This window comes from Thunnus maccoyii, chromosome 1 (assembly GCF_910596095.1).
Source record: "Thunnus maccoyii chromosome 1, fThuMac1.1, whole genome shotgun sequence".
In the NCBI taxonomy this organism is placed as follows: Eukaryota; Metazoa; Chordata; class Actinopteri; order Scombriformes; family Scombridae; genus Thunnus; species Thunnus maccoyii.
This window is the reverse complement of record NC_056533.1, coordinates 2,745,460-2,770,145: the sequence shown is the minus strand read 5'-3', so window position 1 is coordinate 2,770,145 and position 24,686 is coordinate 2,745,460. Positions and strand designations below refer to the sequence as shown.

The 24,686-nt window shown below is 38.4% G+C and overlaps 1 long non-coding RNA gene across 2 annotated transcripts; it reads right to left on the bottom strand.

Moving 5' to 3' along the window:
* Window positions 1-2,253: 2,253 nt before the first annotated feature.
* Window positions 2,254-4,058, bottom strand: LOC121905640. 2 transcript variants are annotated; one of them, XR_006098455.1, is made up of 4 exons: window positions 3,788-4,058; window positions 3,098-3,181; window positions 2,565-2,714; window positions 2,254-2,390 (listed from the first exon to the last, which is right to left on the bottom strand). It is a non-coding gene; the product is annotated as an uncharacterized LOC121905640 (long non-coding RNA). The 2 variants fall into 2 exon arrangements; XR_006098449.1 differs by lacking the exon at window positions 3,788-4,058 and having other exon boundaries at window positions 3,098-3,678.
* Between the last annotated feature and the right edge of the window lie 20,628 nt (window positions 4,059-24,686).

Genomic DNA, 24,686 nt, shown 5'->3' with positions numbered 1-24,686 from the left:
CTTCATTGTCAAATTCTCCTTATTATATAATTTTCTGTGACGTACATCTGACAGCAGTGTTCAATCCTTACTTTTTTTTCAAGGAGTACATGTGCTCCTAAATGAAAAAAAGGAGGAGCCCACATATAACTTTAGGAGCACACTGAAAAATGTTCAAGTAACAGTTTCTTAAAGAAAACAATTCACTACATACATATTTAAACTCTCTCTGTGTGTGTGTATGTAAATCACAATTTATGTTGTTTTTAGGGGTGCTCGATTATGGCAAAAATGATAATCATGATTATCTTGTTCAATATTGGATCACAATTATTTCATTTTTGCCAGTTGCCGATGTTGATATATGCACATATTTTTTTCCACTTGGCTGAGGAGACTATTACACATGCAATCATATATTGTACTAATGATCAAGAAAGACTATAGCCTGTATGAGGGAAGAACTTGAATGCTGAGCTACTGAACTCCAGTCTTCCTAAGTTCTTCCTTCATATATTGTCTTTCTTGATCATAGTATAATCTATGCTTACATGCATAATAGCCTCCTCAGCCAGCTGGTAAAAATATGTGCATATATCGGCATCGGCAATCGGCCACAGTGCGTTGGAAATATCAGCATATTGGAGGAAGTTGCTATAACTTTTTTGTAAATGCTCCAGTCTGCACCAAACTTTACATGTTTGATAAGACCCCCGGCCTGAACACATGTACATGACAATATTCCATCAGTGATGCAAACTGGCTGAATAGTGCCCCCTAGGAAATTTCAGTAAAGCAGCCCCAGCAGCGGGCAAAATAGTGGACAAAGGAAGTGATGTTTATCTCCTTCTTGCACTGTCTGAAAACAGCCCAGGTCTGAAGACATCTACATGCCCATCAAGGAAGCCCTTCGATTGCGCCGCGGCCTGACGTGCATAAGGGCGCGAAGGCCCGTTCATTGCTGCTTACAGCTTTGATTAGGGCCTGAGTCCAAAGGACGAAGACCCTATTGTATTTCGCGAGTTTGTTTCTTTCTTTATTAATCCGCCACTTCAACTCTAAATTTGACCCCCTAAACATGCTCAAAAACTCACCAAATTTGGCACGCACATCAGGTCTGGTGAAAATGCTCATTTTCGATAGCGAAAAACAGAGCTAAAGCCGTTAAAACAAAATGTAAGTCACTCACAGAAAAAACGTTTCAAATTGCTATAATCGAAGCATAAAAACCACAGTTCCTAAAGCTATAACTGACTTCATGTTAGTCAATTTCACCACAAAAATAATCATGCCGCCAGCTACTGTTGCCACTTTGACATGATGCCATTTAAGCCGTTTTGCTGCAACAGTTTAAGGAGCTAATGATACATATGGCAGTAAAATGATAACGAGCCACAACTACCTTAAAATTTTGTCGCTCATAATAAAACATTAAATTCACTTACAGTGTATTCACTAAAAGTCCACCGAAGATCCAAAGAGTGCAATCCAAAACTGTTCAAATCGCTGCTGGAATCGCTGAGAGGCTCACAACCTAGCTTGTTCGTGCTTTCGCTCTCTCACCAGCTGTCACAATGTCCGAAAACAAAGCAACAAGCAGCAAACGTCATCTCACCTGTATTTATACCTTCACCTGCGCACCTTTCAAAATTCAAATGAACCAATCAGGAGTGCCGACAGGTCTGCGCAAAGCAGCTGAAAGAAAAACATACCGGATACCATTGCGGAAGTTGTCAAAATAAAAGTCTTTGTGTTTCAGTGCACAATGTTTTTAAAAGGAAATATAATTGTAATGAACTACTACATTTAAAGTTAATCAGTACTTTACAAATAAACTGAGTGTTAATGATTCAAGAAGTAATATGTTCAAACAAAAAAAGAGAGAAACCAATAATGACCTTGTTCGATAAAAAATATATTAACAATAACATAACAATGGATATTAATAAGTAATTACTGACTCGTTACTCTGTAACATTTAAATTGCACCATTTCATTAGTGACTTTTTACAGATGAATCTATATTATGGAAATAATCATAAAGCTATAAAGAAAACTGAATAAAATGTTTTATTTTTGAACAGAGGAGTGACTGTGTATCAATAAAACCCAAATATAGAGCGGGTACATAGTATAAATCTATTAAACTAAACCTATTAATAATAGTGGGGGGGGGGGGGTTTCCTCTGCATGGAGAAGAGAACTTCAACAGAGGTGGCTGTTAAATTATATTTTGACTAATGCACCTGATAACAGTCAATCAACAACCACAAGAAGATTTCAAAACATTTTTCATTAAAATAACACAGTTTGAACAATGAACACACACACAAAAAAAAAATCTCGAGGGGTGGAGGGTAGGGTTGTCGGGTCACTGGTGGGGCTTGGAGGTGAGGTGGCACAGGTTTCATCTGCAGACATGGTATATATATATATATATATATATATATATATATATATATATATATATATATATATATATATGAATATATACATGCAATGGCAGTCATAACATGGACAATAGCCAAACCACAACTGAACAAACAATTACTGTCTTTCATAAAACTGGCAGAAGCCCGCTCCACCTCCAGCTGTTCTCTGACTTCATTCAGTTGTTGCTGCGCAGCCCGACGGAGGCGGACCTGCCACACCGACACACTTAAAGTGCGTCCATGGACCCCGACACTCTGCTGATAGAGCTGGTCTCTTGAGACAGCTCCGTCGTTGCAGGCATACTGTCAACAGATCATAACATACTGATTTGATATTCTGTGATCACATTCCAATAGTACAAATCTAAACACATTTTAATGCTAACCTTCCAATTTCCTTTTGAATGACCAATTACTTGTTAATATTAACAAAAATAAATCATAGCAAGGTAAAAATCACACTTAAATAAAAATAGGATTGACAGGTTTTATGAATGTGTGGTTCAGTAGCTTACTACATGTTACGTACATGTAATTTGATTTATATGAGCATAACATTTTATTTTTCCATATTTTCATATCCATATTTTCCAAATTCCATATTTATTTTTCCAAGGTGTTTTGTCCAACTCTTTAAGAATCCCATAAATACTAACAACACAAAAACCACCATGTTTAATACTTACTGAAAGAAGCTGGCACTCCTGACGCAGCTTTTCCACCTCCGGATCATCAATATTTAAGAATTTTGATGGTGATGCCTCAGCCATCTGAGCAACAACATAAAACAAGACACAATAAATAAACTACAAACAACATAAATAAATACTTAATTAATAACCACATACTATAGGAAGACAACAAGACGGGCTGCACGATATGAGAAAAATCTCATTTTAATTCAAAGAAAAAGTAGTTGGTCGTAGAACTACAAAAGCCTGCAGATACTCTCACACTAAGCTAAAATTAAACGGGTGTACAAAATTTGATAAATAGTGTAAATAATGACAATCTCTACTGAATTTTGTCATTTCAAGACGCCGTCTTGCTACTTCTCTTCTCTTTTCTGCTCTTTCTCAGCGCGGGAGACACTACCCATACCCCACCCACAATGTGTGCAGAGCTGCAGAGCAGCAACACACAGCAATGAGAAGTTGAAGAATTGACTACGACTAAAGCTTTGCAAGTAAAAATCCAAGAAGAGTACTTTATTAACATAATAAGCGAGAATAATGAACAGACTCAAAACTAATAAACATATTGCCATAAAAGGTTTGATTTGCGTCGTACAGAATAAAAATGCTATATCGCACAGCCCGACTCATATATTTCATAACACAAACAACAAGTGAAAACACATCAGAAAAGATGCTTACCTTCTCCTTGCTTAATGGGATCTGGTTGACCACCTATTTTTTTTCACATACACTCCATGTAGACCTGCTACTCTGTCTCTGATTGACTAACGTTAAATCAAAACTTAACATGTCCACCTATCCTCATCATCTTAATGAAGTATCAACGCTACGTAAACATGACCATGAAATACGGCACTGTTTTTCAGGGACAAGGGATGGGTCCACGGTCACGAAACTTGACGAAATCTAGAATAATTAATGATCAAAAGTTATTAAAAGATTTAGTTCACGTTGAAGCGTGTGGCCGTGGCGTGGCGTTGAGTTTTGTTTCGCCATGACAGAGGATATTGCTATAACTTTAGTGTAAATGCTCCAGTCTGCCCCAAACTTTGCATGCTTGATAAGAGTCACTGCCTGAACACGTCTATATTACAATATTAAATCAGTAATGCAAAATGGCTCCATAGTGCCCCCAAGGAAATTTCAAGGAAGCAGCCCCAGCAGCAGGCAAAACAGTGGACAAAGGAAGTGATGTTTATCTCCTTCTTGCACTGTCTGAAAACAGCCCGGGTCTGAACACATCTACGTGTGAGTGACAGAAACCCTTCGACTGCGCCGCGCCCCGACGTGCGCTGGGGTGCGAGGGCCCGATCATCGCTGCTTGCAGCTTTAATTACATATGTTGTTGCAGAATGACACACCGCTGAATAAACTATATGGATTTATTAAAAGAATGTACAATATGGCAGATGTACAGTCAATCCATATCTCTGATTGTCTATTCATTCATTTGATCAATCATGTGATAACTTGAGAGTTGCTCTTAAAAGTTACTTTTACACGTTGCTGTAAGTAGGAGTAAGTCACCTGATACATGTGTTTTATTGCTCACACTCAAGAACTGTTTTACTATTTGGTCATTATATTGTCTATTACAGTATATAACAAAACTGAATACACCCTTGATCAGTATCACTAAAATGTTAAGTAATTACAAATAATTTCCATTTAATACAATTTTATTTGTTTGTAGATAAGACCCAAGAAGAATTGAGCCAATTCACGTGAAAAACAGAATGTTTGACTAATAATGAAAAGTCCATATTTAAGAATGAACGGCAACATCAGTCAGCACACCCTTCATTAGAGAGATGCCATTCTTTTATTTTTTAATATTTTATTTCTGATGACAGATTGGATCCTCCTGGGCATGGATACCAGTCTTGCACAAATCTGTGGAGAGATGTTCTGTCACTCTGCACAGATAATTCTTTTCAGCTGTTTTTTGCTGGAGGGGTTTTGTTGCTCTACCTTCCTCTACCTTTAAAATACTCTAAAGGTGTTCTATTGGATTCAGATCAGGGGACACACTTGGTCAGGTCATAGTTTTCACTTTTTTCTTCTTTAAAAACTCTTGTGGGATTTTTTGCAGTGTGTTTGAGATCATTGTAATGTTGGAAAATTCCTCTCCTGCCAACCTTCTTGACATTGGAGCCCCTTTCACACATGCACTGCAACCCTGAAGTTATCTGAACATTACCTGGAGGAGCTGTATGTGTGAAAGAAAATGTCTGAATCAGTTGGACTGGACATTAAACAGACTTTACCCTGCCAGCTCCCTAGTACAAAGTCTGTCTAATGTCCGATTGAGCCCATGTGTGAATACAGCAGTGAACCTCCAGAGAATTCACAGTGAGCGGGCTACAACTGCTCACTGCCATAAGTGCAACAGTAAGGGAGATGGTACAAGCAATTCAATATCAAACCACTGTTGAACAAGCAGAACATAAACTTAAATACAGTGTCTTTGACTTCCAGCAGTCAACTCCCCTCTCATCCACAGCTGCTATTTTACACATTCAACTGGTGCTGGATAAACACAGCAGGCCAGCTAAGCTGTATTGTTTTGACCGGGGCGAAACGCTCCAATACATAAAACAGTACATAAAAACAAAGCAAGAAAAACCAGCATAGAACAATATGAGCAGCAAGCTCAGAAACTACACTTAAGATTAAAGTGTAGAAACATCAAGTGTGCGAGGGCTAAGGTGCTGAGGTACTTATGAATAGGCCTTTATTCACTGGGGACATTTTTCTTGTGTGACTAAGAAGAAGAAAGAGAAGTATCATGTATATCCATCATCATCATGTATTTATAATATCAATAATACACTTTTGATTTCTTCCCATGGAGCTGACATGTTTAGTTTGTGTTCACTACGCTAGACTGTCTTGTGTTTTTATCACAAGGGAAAAGTAAGTTGCTTTGTCAGTTTACAACAGACAACGCTCTCTGTGGACAAAGCAACCGTTGCTCTCCTCTCATGGTCGCAGGACTGAGAGTCAGCTTTTCCTCCTTCTCTTCCCCTCTCTTGTTACTACCACACACACACACACACACACACGTACATAACCACACACCTTTCCTACACAAATGACAGTTAGATAGCGTGGGACACAGCACCACTCTGCCCCTCGTTATCTACCATGAGACATGTATTTGATAACTTGAATCGGGTGAGTGCAGAGACGGCGACCAACAGTTGGCGCCATCTTGTTATTGTTTAACCAGAACGCTGTGGTCACCTACGCCAGTTGGTTCTCGTGTGACTTGACTTCCTCCCAAAGTCATGTCAGCCATCTTGAATCTTGTGCAATGTCATCCCGCCAGATCACGTCCGTCATCGTAAGGTCGCGTGATGTCAGCTGGCCAGATCACATCTGCCATCTTGTCACCCATAAACACACACACACAGACACACACACACTTTTGCTTAGATGTGTTTGACTATACACAGCTGCTGTTCTATGTGTGTCGTTTGATTAGTATTAGTTGGTAGTATAGTGTTAACTGAAACATTCATTGACTTTGTTGATTCTTGTGAAGATTAATAAACACTTTTATAGCTTTAAAGAGAAATCTATTTGTCATTATTGTGCATGTTTATTGTGATAAGAACATATTCAGATCGCTGCCGGTGTGAATAGTTTTCATGCGAAATTTTCGTAGGCAAGTATTTCACATTTTCATGTCGTGTGTAAAGGCCTTAATTCTGTGACCACCCCCTGCACTATGCAGTCACTGTGGTAGTCCTGGCCAGGTCCACACCAAACATGCTGGACCTCATCTGATCCAAACCAATTTATTTTGGTTTCATCTGACCAAAGAATGTGCTGCCAATATTCATCAGGCTTCTTTTCATGTTTGTTGGCAAAGTTTAATCTTGCAGTTTTGTGAGCAATGTTTTTCTTTTTGGACGTTGACTGTAGATGTTGACTTCATGCAATGCATGAGCAGTCACTGAAACACCAACCACAGATAATCCTTGTGTCAGGTCAGAAGCACTTGCCTGTTTGTTTTTCAGTGCAAGGTTGCGTAAATAGTGAATTGTGCGTACTGTCATTTTTCGAGGATGGCTTCTGCACCTTCTGGTATTGCTAGTATGGCTCCTGTACCTCCTAACCACTGCTGCAGCTGTGTTTTGGCTTCTGTTCAGTAGCCTACTGAAGGTCTTGTACCTTCTCTCATCTTTATGAAGTCTCACAGTCTGGTTTCTTACTTGTTTAGGCAATTCATCACCATATGGAGTCATGTTGCATCACACACAACCCAGGCTAAAAGTGAGGAAGTTGTGGGGTTCACAGGTTCTTTTATAACCTTGTTCAGGCAGTTAGTCTTAATTGGAAGTCACAGGTGTAATAATTTTTCTTTCTGTGGTCACAGGTTTACTCACTTTTGTTGCATTGAGGTTGCATTCCAGATTCTCTGAGCCTTAACAGGAAAGGTTTTGTCACCCCTACAATCTGTAGCCTGTCTAAGGCTTTCTGATCAACACAGCTGAAAAGTGCACTGCAATACTCAAAATGTGACAAACTGACAGTATGTATGAAAGTTTCAGTGTCTTTAAACCGAGTATTGTTTGAATGATGCTTTTTTTTTGGATAAGTACAAAACAGAACTAGCTTGTTAATGTGGTGCTTACAACTATGAGAGACTGTCTAATAATGTGCACTATTATACCTGAATGATATCATGTCTCCCTCCCTCTATGACTTTGCACTCCGCCACAGCTGTTCAACTACACAGCTGTAAACACTTTTGACTTCCAACGTGGTTGGACAACAGGTCATATGAATTTGTTCTGATCAAGCATAAACCAACCGCTAGGTCTCTGTTATTTAACTTCACATGCCTCAATTAGGCCAAATTATGCAATTAACATTAAACAGTCACAAACAGACTACATGCAAGTGCATTCAACAAATCAATGAGTGGATAAACTTCTTCCAGCTAAATAGACAAAACTGAAATAACTGTCTCTGGTTCAAAAGAAGAAAGGCTGAGCGACAGCACTCATCTAGATTCTCTATCAAGTCAGAAATCTTGTTATGAGATCATGAATTCAGAGTTTAAGTATAAAAGTCACATCCAATGAATAGTGAGGTCTGCATACTGTCATCTTAACAACATGGCAAGAAGGATCTGGGTCCATGCTTTCATTTCCAGCTGGTTAGACCTAGAAGACTGAAGACTTTCCCATACTTTAACTACCTTTAAATCCAGCTAAACCTGCCTTGCTTTGCATTACTTTGTGTAAATAACCATAAAATGCTAATACTACATATTCATGCATACTTTTGTATAATGATATCAAAATGTCTATTCTTCTATCTTTATTACTGCATATCAGACATAGAAGACACAAACTATTGTTTGATTGTAGAATATGAATTCAGTTTGATGAATTTATGGACATGGATTTAGGTGTGTTAGTGATTAGATGTGTATTAGTGTTTGGGTAATGTCTCCCTGTGATACTACAAAGTTTGACAGTTGGATATGTTTCTCTTGTCTCTTTACAATTATAAATATTGATTGTGATTGCAGCTGCTGAGGAAGAGATTTTAAGCTTCATGAATAATTGCAGGTAATTTCACCAGTTTCAACACTACAGCTGGAATACTAATCACATTTGCAGAGGCTTTCTCTGGACACTGGCTTGCTTTCTGTAGCTTGTTACAGACACAGAGGGGCAAATTTTGCATATCTGCATCAGATTAACTGTTATTGGACAGGTGTATTGTGGCATATGCCAACTAGACTCAAATCCCAAACTACACTCCACAAGTTTTTGTCCTCCCTAAGAGTCCGGACTATTTGTCACTAATGGAGTATATCTTTAAAGCTTCAATAATTAGTATTTTGTTTTATATTATTATCATTAAATCAAGTGGCTACATTATATGGCTTGTAGTCATGAGCGGGGCAACCACCCCAGTAGGAGCCCCACTGGGGACGTGGCGCGTGACCCAACCGCGCAGCACAGCAGGAATAGTAACTCTCTTAAGTTTATCTATCCATACTCAGTGCCTGAGTCTCTGAAGCCATGAGCATAATAGGCCTTCTTGATTAAGTGAAAACAGCCTCTTTCAGCTGAACCCAGAACGTCTTCCCACAGGTGTTTTGGGCGCAACCCAAAGCTGCCCTGGACAAAAAACCCCCTTAGTGGCCCTGTGGGGGTTAAAAATCACACACCACAGTCTTTTCTCTGAAGCCATAAACTTGACAGAACCTCCCTTTCCCACAAGTCCATGAGCAAGCGAAGTGGAAGCTGCTGATGGGATGAATCCACCAATTTTTCTGCCTCAGGGGTGGCTCAAGGCATATATTAATCACCGATCAACGGCAACCAATTACCCAAATAATGACATTGTGGTATTTGAAAAATAGTTGGACATTTTCTCAGAATGGCACCATATGCAATGCTGACTGCAATGGATGGATGGGATGGAATCAGCAATTAAAAACAGCAGATGTTGTGTTTATTCTTTGAAAGACAATTTACTTTCAAAGAATTTAGAATTTACCAAATCCAGTTGACCCTACATTACTACATTACTACAAAGGCTGAAAGAAACTCGCAAGGAGACACAGGCAAACAAAAATATGTACACAACTTTTGGGACCTACCTTAACAAACATCTGCTACAGCTTCCTGAAGCTGATGCCAAGCAGCTAGTAAAAGAAATATAGCAACTGATGCTTTGTTATGAGTAATTGATAATGAAATGTACTGTTTGTATTCGGTGTCTAAGCCTTATTTGTCACAGACCCAGAGTAGTTAAAAACCTAATGTAGTTTGGTAGTTTTTGTTTTAAGCATACCCCAGATTTCAGCAAAATGTGAAATTTTTATTAATTTATTACTTATTGCTTTTGTTGCACATACATGCATGTAAAAAGTATGCTTTAATACTTTGTAACTTTGGACTACTGGAGCCTGCACTTTATTTTTTGTTTAAAGGAGCTCACATTCTAATGTTATGTATTGTTTACACAAGCTTTCACTGTTTTGTTATTTATTGTTTGCAGCAGCTCACGCTGTTATTTCTTGTCATTTGCCAGTTATTCCATTCAATAAAAGTTTCTTACTGGCTTCATTTTGTAAATATATTATTTGGTAATTGTGATGCCATTTCTTGTTATTTTCAGAATTTTTACAAACCAAACAATCAATTGATTAATGGAGAAAAAGAATCATTGGATGAATCCATAATGAAAAGAATCATTAGTTGCAGTCCTATACAAAACAGTTCAAGATGAGGTCCACCTCAAACAACTACAAGCAATAAAACTAAAAGGGCTACAAGTAATAAAACAACTACAAGTAATAAAAATCTAATGAGTCACAGGGGACATTTTTCTGCATTGAGTACTTTCATGTTTAATACTTCAAGTACATTTTACTGATTTTACTTGCATAGTAAGATTTTCCATGCTGAACTTTTACTTAACAGAGCACTTTTACAGTGTGCTATTATTACTTTTACTTAAGTACTTCCTTCACCACTGCTTTTGGCTAGATTACAATACGCCATGACATTGTCATTTTACTTAATTGAAAAAACTGCTGAACTTGAAATGAATTCTGTGCTGTACTCTACTGAGCTGTTATGTTCAGGCTTTTGTGGTCTTTTTAATATAATGTGGCTTGTTGGATGACAGCATCCTACTAAGTAACCCTTCCCTCATCAGTCAGAAAATATTCTTTGAAGCGCTCTCAAACAGCCACGCCATCCCGTGTTGCTCTAGCAGCAGTGAAATGCTGAGTGTCTAGAAGGTTGGTATCTCCCTGAACCACCTGTCTTCATTCTCTGAGTACACCCTCGGTGTCCATCAGTAATGGAGTGATGTCCCTTTCAATTTCTGGCTCGAACTGATCTGCATAACACATGCCTTTGTGATGTCCTCTGCTGTTTAAACTGAACACTCCAAGGCCCTTCCAAAAACTCTCAACCTTGCTGCAAGTATACCAGAAGCATTCTCCACAACTCACCTTGCCCCAGAATGCTGGCAATTGAACATCTGCTGATCAGCTGTGAGGTGCAACCCTGACAATGTTGGTGTTCGGAATAAAATCTGCAGTATCAAATTTATTGTGACAAAGCAAACAATGATTGATGATTGACTGACACCAAAACCTGAATCATAACTAAGGGACTTATTTAAACCAGGACCTCTGCTGCTGATAGTTAATGCTAGGTACATTGCTACTAATAATAGCACAAATAGCGAATAGTGAATTAAAAGAGTACAATAAAGAAAGCCACAATACACTATGCTACTTATAAAACTTTAAAACCTGCTAAAATTGTGAGGATAAATATGTTGCTTTCATTTGCCCTGGATGAGCTGGGATCCAATTTGGTTCCTTGAGAAGACCCCAGCATCACTGTCTCTGCCATAAGCTCCAACATTGACGCACTTGAATTTGTACCTGCCATCAAGATGAAACTAAAGAAATCTTTGGAGATATAAAAACTACTGCCACTGTTGGCTGGTGCTCTCACTCTGATGTTTCCCATCCATAGCCCTGACGCAGTTGGGATAATTCCACAGCTCCTAAAAATCTCTCGTGATTACCTTCCACTGTTCCCCCTCTGGAAAATCCATTCTTGAGTCCAATCCATATAGCATGGCACAACTCCCTGACAATGCAGCTCACAGTTGCAGAACCCAGCTTGTAACTTGCTGCCAAAGCTTGCTGGCTGATCCCTGAAGCGTGAAAGCGGATGGTGACAAGCTAGTTGCTCAGCCTCACTCACAGGCGCACTGTGCAAGTTCCCATGCTTGATGTGGGGGCCACCCGGCAAAGCAAGTTATCAAATGCCCCGGCATACATCCAAAAGTGTTGGAAATTACATTGTTGTCAATTTCTCTCATCGGTAATATCGCGGAAAAGAATTCTCCATCCACATGTCGCGATGTATTTAATGGCCTCATAGACCACCACCATCTACAACGCTGCCTCCACTTTTGCCTCTTTCTTAACAGGCACATTATAATGACCTCCACTGTCAGAACTGGACTTTGTTGTTGTCAGAAACTTTTGACTCTGAACAGCCCTCTAGTTGATGTATTGCTTAACATCCATGCCAACGTAAACTATGCATGGAAGTATGTGGGCAGTGACAGTTACATCGTGTTAAATGGATGTATTTATTTTCGGACGTAAAGGGAGCATAAATGAGCCTTAAGTCTGAGATTGGATTCACCATCCTGGGAAGCAGTGAACTAAAGTGCTTCACTGAACCTGCTGCAGCGGTTTTCATCTGGCTTTCACCCTGGCGACCCGAGGATCACCGAGTCTGCTCCACCTTGCTCAGCGCTTTCCAGGAAGTTCGCCTCATCATCAGCCCTTCATCAACCCGGAAACAGTACAAAAACCATCTGCCATGCTTCTGTCTCAGAGTTGATGCAAAGCGCTATCCAAAATCCTTATTTAAAAATTTTATTGGCTTTACTTAGAGTTATTTGCCCCTTATTGCACTTTTGACTCATTTTCAATAATGTTATTCAATTCATTCATTCATTCTGCCAGCAATAACTTTAATTTAATTTACCCATTCAGTCATGCATTCAGTCATTCATTTTAAATATATATATATGCTTATTGTTCCCATTCATTCCTATCCTTTGGTAGTTCGATAAATATCTTGATTTATCGCTAAGTTGTTGTATCTGTGTATTCCTTTACGACAGAGATGGAGGTCAGTGTATACAGAATATACAACTTTCAGATATAAGACTGGCTCATTTAATTTTTCTCTTTAAAGTAAAGAGTGGTGACCCATACAATTTATAAGTGCTTAATATTAATTTCAAGAGTAGTGTTATTCCTACAAAGACTACACTCATGCCTCATTTTTGGTCTCTCTCTGACATGCCAGAGTCAGTCGGCAAAGTCCTGACGCTCTGCCCTGCCCCCGCACAGAGCAGCAGCTCGCTGATCCCTGGTTTATTCAAAGTTTATTAAAATTACATGTATCGCGTGTCCAAATTGCACCAAATTCGAAGCTGCACTCCCTTTGGTCCCCAGTCATACAACTGCCAAGTGTGGAGTCTATTGGATGAACGGTTCTCGAGATACGCAAAGGATATACAGACATACGTACATACAGAGATTCCTTCCTTTAGTAGAGAGATATGGAATACTAATGTGAAGCTATGATATAAACACCTCAAAAACATAAAAAATAATGTACCCACTCTTTAAAAAATGGCTATGTAGGTGATTTTTGGATGAAGTATATCACCAAAAAATAGACTCTATTCCTATTTCACAACCAGCACAAGACTCTCACATATGCGGTCACATGCTCGTGCCTGGTATAGCACGTACAACTGACAATAATTGGGGCTGTCCAGCTGCGCAGTAAATTACATGTACGTAGAGAATTCCCTAGTGTATTACTTGCAAATAATAATGAAAAAAAAACCTTAAGTATGTATTAATTTAGTATAGGTTTTAAATAGGCATCTGACATACAGTATATATTAAGGTAAACGTGGGAACACAGTGATTTTGCACATTTCCTGGGAAACGTGAACATTCACAAACTCCACCGTGAATCTGCACATCAACCGCTTAAAATACAGGTTTTTCTGAACCCAGGCCCCATTTAAACATTGTCTGGCATGATGTTGACTGGTACAGGCCATAATTTCACTGACTGCTTTAGTACTGTTGCTGCATCCTCTCACCAGGCTCCAATACAGTCCAGTTGCTCTTGTGCATATGAGTTGCCCAGTGACATGCATAAGGCCTATGGCCTATGAAACTCATAGGCAGTTTGCAACCATTTCTTCAGTATTGCATATGAAGACACATGATTATACTGTGAGTTTCCTGTTTTGGAAAAGGAAATGTATCATAGTTTTTGAAGGCTAAAACATTTGCCCCATTGGATTGTATTGGAGCCTGGTGAGAGGATGCAGCAATAAGGCTAAGTTTCTCAATACTAAAGCAAACAATGACATTATGGCTTGTACTAGTCAAGATCATGCCAGACTATGTTTGAATAGGGCCTGGGTTTTGTAGATTCCCCATCAGGTCAGTAAATGTGGGAGGAAAATGGCACGCAGCCACACAGGTATCCATGTCATTGTGAGTGTGCATTTAGTTTTGATGAATAATTGAAAAAGATAGGATATCAACCACCAAATGTTGCTGTATTTCAGCAAGTGATCTTTATTTTTAGGTTAGGGTTAGGCGTAAGGTCCCCAGTGAGGTTAAGGTAAATGTTAGGTTTATAAACAACCACATGTAAAAAGATGTGCTTGCCTCCTTTGGTCAAATTAAGTCTGTCTTTTTAAAGGATACTCTAATGTAACTTTGTATTGTGGCCAGTGTGTGAATTATACCAAGTCATTTGAGTGGGGACCTTTTTTGTTAAAGGCAACTGCTTGGGAACCAGTACTATAGATAGACTGTAGATTACTGCTTTTTTCGGGGGGCTCAAGAGGCTGAATTTCAGTGAGCTTCAGTCAGTTTGTACAGTCAGGAGCTCGACCCCATTGACTTTGCATTGGTTTGTGACTAACTAGCTGACTAACAGAATCAATTGTGCTGTGAAAGGACTCAACAACATCATACATCAGACCAACATCACATCATCTGCCCTGATGTGTGATCGCCACGCCTCTTTTTGGGGGAAAACGACTTGGGGAGTAAATAGGGGTTATGCGGCGTTTGCTCACAAACTACAAGTTTAGGACAAAACAAACAGATATAATTCATGCCGAAGATTATCACGTCCCAGAAATAGTCATTCCCTCTTAGTTTTAGGTCACCTAGAAATTAAAAAGCGTAATATTAAAATATTAAATATCCAGGTAGGGGAATGGATAAATACCATCGGGAAGACTGAAGGCGCATGCTTGAAAATGCATCAGATGTAGCTTTTCACAATATGAGTGAATGAATGATCATTGCATTTATATAGCACTTTTCTAGATACTCACAGCACTTTACAATGTAGGGTGAAAATTGCCTCCTTCACCACCACTGTGTAGCACCCAACCTTGGGCTAAGTGGGCTCAATGGCTGCCATACACTGGCACCAGGCACACAATACACTACACAGTGGCTGAAAGGCTCAGAAAACAAGGATTGATCTCAGCCAATTAGAGGGAGGGATGATTAGGTGGCCTAGATTTCAGAGACCTGATTGAGAATTTGACCAAGAATGTAAGGGTTCCTTAAGGACCAAATTCAGTCAGGACCTCAGTTTAACATCTCATCCAAAGGACGGCACTCGCAACTGTACGGTGGCCCTATCACTGTGACATGGGCATTGTTACTGCCTAGTCCAGAGGACAGAGTGCTTCCTGCTGGACAACAACACCACTTTTGAACAACGGCCTGACCATGACTCGAGCCAGCAATCTTCCAATCAGCCTGGAACCCTACCTATGTAGCCACACTGCCCGATGGACAATAGTGCAAACGTTCAATGGCAGCCAGTGTTGGAAAGTAATTGCTTGATGTACTAACGAAACAAAGGTTTCAAACAATGTAAGCATTCTGTCAACAGTTTCTATACAGGCCAAATACAAAAGCAGTCAATAGGAATGGTGTCTGTGTTTTCCACCAAAAGTGGGCGTGGCCACAAAGAAAGCCAAAGTACCCAGATTTGCCGGTCTGACGTACTGGCAAGTAGGAAATAGGGCTTGGGTTAAAAAAAAAAAACAGAACTGTCCCTTTAACTACAACTTGGAAATCCAAAAGCAATTTATTGGGATGCTTCCATAGGACTATTCCATAGAGTCTTGGGCTCTAAGGAAGGCATTCTCTGCTGAAATGTCAGCGTTTATATTTGTCCCTATTCCTTGACTAATTTTTTATAGTTATTTGTTTACCATTAACTATTTTAACCTTCAGAAACAGTGAAGACACAGGGCCCAGCATCTCTTTGGAGCACTTTCTACACATTATTGAGTTCATGCCACAACAAATACACAAAAGTTTTTTTAGCTTTTTAAATAAACAGTATACATGAACAAAATACCTTTGTGTTTGTGATGAGTGGATCAGGAACAATACTAGTTATATCTTTTGGTGCAATGCTGAATTTGTAAATGACATATTCAAACATACTATACTTTCTGTTGATTAGGTCCTGGACCTTTTTCCAAAGTTCCTAGTGGCTGACCTTTTTGTCCTTCTTTCCTCCTATAAGAAATTAAACATTACACCTTAAGGTAAAGATAACATCAACATACTGTAATTACAATATAGTGATTACCTTCAAAAAGCTGTGCAAAACCAATCATGCTGCTCTGCATGAAAGCATCGACATGTTTCATCATATAAATTCATCATAATTTTCGCCTATCCCGTACATTAACCCTAACCTTAACCATTCCCACCATCTACAAAGTAAAAGTAAAAATAAATGTACAAACATCCTTCCTGTCTATGGGATGTAGACACTACCAAGTTTATTTCCTGTTGCAGTGTTTCCTAATATCAATAACTGACAGGAAATAAATGTGGGCCTAAGGTGTTCCCTAGAAGCACAATTCCACAAAAAACGTGTTGAACGTCTACAATTTAATAATAGTATTCTGATAATTTAAAAAAACTTCCACCTGAAAGGGTTTCAAGCAACTTATCCATTACTTTTCCATCTGGCCTGGTTTTTCAGTGTTCTGATCAACCTCTTTCTCCTTAGCAGCCTGCTCTCCTCACTGTCTCCACCTACTATCTCTGCTCTTTCCCTCTCTATATATTTCTCTTTCTCCTCTGCTGGCATGACTGCCCAAGCAGCTCCAGCTGCTTTAATGTCCCCTAAATAACAAAAACAAGCATCGAGCTTTCCATTATTTACTATGGTGTTGTTCTTTTCCCAAGAAAAGCATACACAATATTAGTAACATCATAACATCCAACTCCACTGAACTCAACTTTATCCATAACCTAAAGCACATTTCAAGACCCAATCAGTGTTCCAAATGTGAGGAAATAATTACATAGACATGTTTTTATTCTCTTGTTGGTTGACTCAGCTCTTGCTACAAGGACTAGCACATTGTAACCACTGGAGTAAAACAGTATTGCACGGCATCTGACTTCACAAGATCACGAGAGAATCCATCTTGCCAGGCTTTAAGTTATGCCATTGTGCCCAAACCACAGTGGTTCAGACCAGTCAGCGTCCTCTACAGGCAAAGATTCCCTGTCAAGTCTTTTTTTTAATTCCAAACAGTTTCAAAGGAAGAGGTTCTGTGTAACAGACCATCTGGCGGGTCAGGTTAGCAAAACAGCCCTGTATTCCGATATACAGTAGACCCTTTTACAGAAGCTATTTTGACATGTCATAGCAGAATAAACACAGGTGTAATTAATAACATTAATTATGGTTCCATTCCATTTAATTGTGCCAGTGAGCCAGCATGCACAATACCAGGTTTCTATGGGTTAAGTAAGTTTCAAAAAGCTTATCTTCAACTGACAATGATCTTAAAGAATGTACCTATGTTAATATACCCCACACTAATATGGTAAAAGAAATGGCTGATTGTTAATCCAAACCACTAAACAAAAGTTAAAAGAAGCAACTAAAATGGTGAAAAAAATGAATTAAGAACCAAACAATCACAAAACATATTAAACAAAAAGGCTAGAGAGTTAATGTTAGTTTTAAGACAACTTAAAAATGTCCATGTAGGCTTTATACATAGGCTGCATATTGTATATGCAGTATATTTTCATCATTGATCCATTACCAATCTGGCACTTTTCATTACAATAAAGACTCTTCCCTCCTAAAATAATAAAACCCACAAAACCTATTTGGTTACAACAAGACAACTATCAAAATGTGCAATGGAGAATTATGTACATGTTCACACTGTTATTTTCATTGCTCCTGGTTGCTGTACAAATGCCACAGAGGGCATCACTCTGTCTTCTGTAGACAACTTATTGAGCTTTGTAAGGGTTGTCATGGCCATCTAGGTGTGGGTTTGTAGGCCTATTTTTGCAGTAGAGCTAAAGGTAAAGTCTACTTATGGCTATATGAAAGATATCCCCACAGTTCCGACATACCAATGTAAAATACACAGAAAATCCTATTCCCCAATACACTATCTACATCCATTTTACTTTGTTACCTTTACAATTTGCACTGGGAGTCCAGCAGCCACTGCAGCAGATCCTACAAGGGGAGATCTTTTTAAAGCCATCCCCTTGTCATAAAATGATAACAGGATGGCAGTTTTGTCTTTTGGGATTTGAGGCCTCTGTGACCACACACAAATCAAATAGTTGGTAGTTCTTCACAAGTAAAGGGAACATTTGGCCAAATGAGGAATATGGGCATTTTGTAGTGTATAGTCCATTGGATGAACACTATAACAGAGCCACCAATTACTGCATAAAAGTTAGGTAAAGTGATTAACTCAAACTTTACTTTTCAGGTTAATGTCTTTTATAATTAACCTGCTTTTTTTATTGCTTAGATAAAATTGAAATTAAATATGGTAATATGATTCTGCCTTTATGACCATATTTCAAATGGTGATGGCCAAGCCTTTAGTGAGGAGGTAGAGAGATTTGTTGAAAGAGGCATTTTCCCTTCTGACCCTTGACCATATACGTAACAACATTCATTCTGATCAGACAACCCACTGAGAAGTAGGTCTTCTTTATAATACATAACATACCACTTGCTGCTTACCACATGTTTATGTAGACGTGATAGAATAGTATTCTCATGAAAGTTAAGTCCTGCATTAAATATTTTATGTAAGTAAAAGAATAGTGTCTGCTTGAAAGTACACATTCTATATCAGTGGTTTTAAAACTATGGGTCGATGTTGGTCACAAGATGAGGGTAGGGGGTAGAGATGCATTGATGCCATGCTAATAGTCACCCTGTTAGTATACTTCCAGTCCAAAGTAAACTGTGGGAGACTGTAGTCAGTAAACAAATCTATAGGTATGACATTCCAGCTGTGGAAATAGTAATGGAATACATTTTAAAATCACAATCATGTGGCATCCCCCTTTAAGCACCCTTTGCACTGTGGGATAGATAAGGTTAGTGACGTAATTTCAGGGAGATAAACCCTCTTTTATTTGTTGATTATATTTACTTTATTGTATTATAAGTAGTAATAAGATAATTTAAAAAAAACAATATAGTAACTATGTAAAACTAAAAGTGTATGGCTCAGAGTGGAGAGTGAGGGGCAGAAATGTAATGTTATGCAACTTCATGTTGCTTGTAAAATGTCTACACAAACTGCTCAGTGCATTAGTGTTGTTGTTGTTGATGATGATGATGATGATGATGATGATGATGATGATGATCAAAACTATGTGTTTAAATATTAAGTAAACAAGTCCAAGAATCTGACCAAACATTGACTGGAAACTTGATACTTGATGCCATGAAAAAGTATTGAGGTTTGATACTCAGCTACAGTGTTGACAATTGTATTCCTAGCAGAGCAGACCATAATTTACATATAAATAATGAATCAAATGACTCTATATGTAATGTGAAAGATGTTGCTTATAGTGATAAACCCACAGAGAATCAACTAGTCCACAACTGTATTTCTTTTCCTTTTAGTTTAACACATCATAAATATTTTCTACATTGTGTTTACTGTTAGCTTTAACACACACATACACCAGTCACACCTACTGATTATATCTGTGAGATGCCTCATAATGTTTTGTGAGTGTATTACATACTTGCATTTCTAAATGTTAGGGTTACTTGTTCCAAAGTAATACTTCAGGGATTTAGTATTACACTTCTGTAAAAGTCCACATCACAACTTTGTAATGCAGGCTTTCTGTTGTATTTTTTTTTACCTTAATATCGATTGATATTTCAAAACAATTATGACTAGAACATAAAAACACCACAAAATGCAATAGGTCAAATAGGGTAACAGAACAGATAGGGTCACCAGGGGCAATACATGAGTTCATGTATAATAGGCCTTTTTTAATAGCCAAATGTTGACATGTCACAGTAAGAAAAGCACAGGTGTAATTAATAACATTAATAAGGGCTGCACTCTATTTAGCTTTACTTGTTTAAGGCCATAACATTGTGTATGCTGGCTTACTTTTTGTGAACACTTTATTTGTTTTTAAAGTTTTAACGGTACATGGCAGAATGCAAACATGAGAGATAAAGTGTAAAATACAAAAATATATTAATAAAAGAAAAGGAAAAGAATCAAAGTCAAATAACAGACACATATCATAAGAAACAGAAATATACAACCAAAACAAGCAAACAAAAAAATAGTAAAAATGTTTTTTGTGAGGAAAGCATGTACTGTTATGGAATTAACATGTGCCAGTACAATTGTGTTAATTGTACATTTGGGAATTTTAACATTAACATACTAAAAAACACAATTTCCACTGCAAAGGATCTTTAAAGAAAAAGAAAAAAAACAGCCAGTAAAGTAAGAGCTGTATGTTCGAACAGTCTAGAAATATAAGCAATAGCATGAGACCAGGTGGTTAAAGTCTCAAGTTTCACACCATTGACCTTTGCTGTTGATTTTTCTAAAAGACATATCGTAGAACAGTACAGCCCAGACTCTATTCAAAGCAATACTTGGTCAAACCTGCTTTTAAGAATGGTCTTTTTTGCAGCTGTTCAGGCAACAAGAATTATTCATTTCACTACATATGATAATGTAACGTTTGGGTTATAACCAAAAAGCCAAATTGCTGGGCAAAATAATAGATGTTTATCAAGTAACTGTGATGTTTCAACAACATGTACCCAGAGAGATTTCATGGTTACACAATCCTAAAATATATGCATAAAGGTTCCTAGTTCAGAATGGGAACACCTGTCACATACATCACTATCAGTAAGTTTAAAGTTTGAAATTTTAAAATTGGGCAGGGAGAGCCCTCCTAGTGTTTTGGGATGTGTTGGGGCGGAAAAACTAAAAGAGGGACGCTTCGCTTTCCAAAGAAAATTTCTGAAATACTGACACAGCAAGGGGGAGTGCTCTGCAAGTTACAAACTAAATACATTGTAGACAGTGTTTCAGATTTAAAGAAACAAACATGGTAACAAAACTATAGAGAGAGCATAGTACTCACTCTCTGCCATTGTAAGATGGGCCTATTTAAGGCCAATAACATGAACTCGGTAGAGATAGCTATACCGAAATAATGTAAACAACGTAAAAAGGAATTATAACCAAATTAGGTAGCTATTTATTTTTCTCTAATAACCAATTAAAATGCAAAAAAGTGCATGAAAATATATAGCAAAACTGAATAGATCCTTATGTGCCTTTAAAGTGTGATCATTGAAAGAGAAAAAAAAAATCAAAATGATATTAAAGTCAATAGCCCAATAACAGCCTAGGACCTATTAATGGAGCATTATTCAATGAAAGGTAGACATAGAGCAACATAGAGCATACCATAGTAAATCAAAAGAAGAATGGGCAAAACTGCGATCAAAAATAACTTATCAGGTCATTGTAATTTCTATTAAATGGCCGAGAGACAATGAAATAAAGAGGAGATAACAGAAGTGGATCAGCCACCAAACAGGGCTGATTTAGTGTGAATAAGGCAAAAGAGGGAGAGCAAAAACATATATCCAGGATGATCTAAAATAGTGACAAAACCTAAGAAGAACATAGTTATAAAGAGTTGAGAATATATATTCAAATTAGGTACTTCTGATAATCGTTAATACACCAGTTAAATGGGCATCTTTAAAGGAGCAATGATAAACAATTAGGGATAATGAAAGTGTATTTGTACAAGGAGTGTGAGCATGTGACCGTAGTCCATGTAAGCTACCACTATGATGAGTATCATTTCACAAACCCAGTAAAGAAACACTGGGATCAAAATAGTCTTACTTCTGGATTAGTGGCATTGTAGTGATCCCAAGTCCATAGTTCATAAATAACCAGGTCTATAGTCTAATAGACCAGTGGCAGAGATATACTGTGTGTGTGTGTGTGTGTGTGTGTGTGTGTGTGTGTGTGTGTGTGTGTGTGTGTGTGTGTGTGTGTGTGTGTGTGTGTGTGTGTGTGTTTGTGTGCATGGAAATGGAACAGGGCTCACTCCACACAGGGATACTTTAGGCTGTTCACTGCAGTTCAGAGCATCCTTTGGGACTTCAAACAGGAACTGCTTGCTCTTATAAGACACCTTCAGCTTAGCTGGATAGATTAGGAAGTGTTGGATGCCCTTCTTTTGGACATCACTTGGGTGGAAGCCTTTCTTGACCTGGAGGTAGAGGCAGAGTAGTCCACAAATAGGAGTAGCTTGTGACCCTCATAAGAGAGGGAAAAGCCAGCAGCTCTGTATGCAACCATAATAGCTTTCCTGTCAGAATAAGAAAGTAGTGGTGTAGTAGTGGGGTTCTTGCCATGCGGTTTTGCAGGAGTATATATCTGATGTGCTCTTTCTATCCTGATATTCCCTTAAGATGAAAGACTGTAGAGCCAAACTGGTAAATGTGGCTGGAGGAATGCAGTGGGATCATCCCCCTCCACTCCCTCAGGTAAGAGAGTTCATCTCAAGTTGGATCTACAAGTGTAGTCTTCCAGTTTGGCCAGGCGATCTGTGAGGTTTTCACACATACACTGTTTGCATTACAATGAGTTACTGACCTCCTTATGGATACTGGAGAGAGAGTCATTAATTTCCGAGACTGCTGTAGAACAATTGATGGAATAGAAGAACCATCTGAAGAGCTTGATGGGACAGAGTTGGATGATCCAGATGTATACTGGAAAGAGCTTGTTGAAAGAACGCCATCAGCAGAGGATGTTTTCAGCTTCTTATCGTCCTGAAGTGGATGACAGAGCGGAAGGTTCCATCTTATCATTGTTTCTTTAAGCAAAGGCTGACATTTGATTTCGTGTTAGTGAAGAAAAATAATTGGAGGAACACTGTAGCCAGCACAGGTGGAAACACCTCACTGATATACCTGACTGATCAGAGCGATTGTAAATGGTATTAATTACACCTATGACAAATCAATAGCTCTTCTGTGAAAAAAAAACTCCATGAGAGCAGGTTCACTGTATATTGAAGGTTACTTTCACAATTTATATATATAAAGATAAACCTGTCATTATTAAAGGACAGGTGTTGGGGAGAAGTACTGCATATGTGTAAAAAGTAGTATAAAGCATTTTGTGTCTCCAGAGGGAGGTGTGTGAAATCTGTTATATTGTTTCAAGTGATGTCACTTGAGTCAGCGTCAGTTAGGGCTGAAGACTACAAGTTTGAAAATTTTAAAAAATCTGAAAGAAGTGAGGTTAGCAGACTCCCTGCTTGAAGCTAGCAGCTCCAGGCTACATTAGCCACTGTTAGCATAACACACCCCAAACTCTGATTGCAGTTGTTGGCGGTAGAGTTGCATTGTTAGTGATGTGGGAGCCATGTTTTGACAAATTGAAGAAAAAGAAGAATGCGTGGGATAAAAAAAGACAGTATTTCTGGTTCTGCTACATTGATTTAAATGGTTAAAAAAAAGAAAAAACAAAACAAACAAACAAAAAAAACCAGCCCATTATGAGTCCAGCAATGTTATAGGAGTAAAAGCCTCCTCAAACAAACACAAGGTTTTCAAGAATAAAATGAAATATAAAATTGGAATTTAAAAAAGATAATTGGCCCTGTAGAAACATACGATCTGACACCTGTCAACTATCAGTTCCATACATCAGTTTCTACAACATTCATTCCTACATTTACATAGTAGAAAAGGAACAAATAAAGGTTAAAATACAATTTTACAAAAATCTTGCAAAAACTGTGTAAAACAGGGTGGATTTCTGTTACATATTTGTAAACTGAGGAAGTCAAAACTCAGACGACACATCGCAAAGAACATTTAAACACAAAGTTCTTCTGTAAACTACATGTGTTGCTGCAGGTACGGCATCCTCAGACCTCATAGTCCCTCAGCCCAAGCTGAACCAAATAAGATCATCAGGGGTTACTGTCTCAGTCACGGACTGAGTAATACTAGCTATGACTATTAAACTGATCCTGTTTTGTAAAATCAGTGAAGTGCCCCATTAAGAAAGAAAATGCCTTAACACTGAATACAAGTCAATAGTTAATGGCATGTTAAAATGGGCATTTTTGCATACATGATCACTAGACACTGTAGTTGGCCATAATTACAATATCAACAGGGGAAGTATGGTTGCATTTGGGTTCTCTCTGCTCCCACATTGTCTGCTTTTCCTGTCAGCAGAGAGACAGTAACAACAGCAGAAGCTTTTCATCTGCACCTGAAAATCTGCTCTACGCCCACACTCTGTGCAGATGCTTTTATAAATGTCCATGTGTCTGTATGTGCAGTGTGTGTGCGCGCGCTTGAGTGTGTCTGTATTTTCAGATTGACTGAACATGTGGGAGTCAGCAACCAGGAGCGAAGCTACATTTCCCTGCTGCATAATGAGCCTCTCATCCGGTCTGCAGACAAGAGGAAAAACAAAAAGGATGTCTCCCACCTCTGACACATTTACCTAGATAGAGGCGTTACACAATCACACTCATTACCATACTGAGATATCTTGGTTAAGGAACTGTGAGACA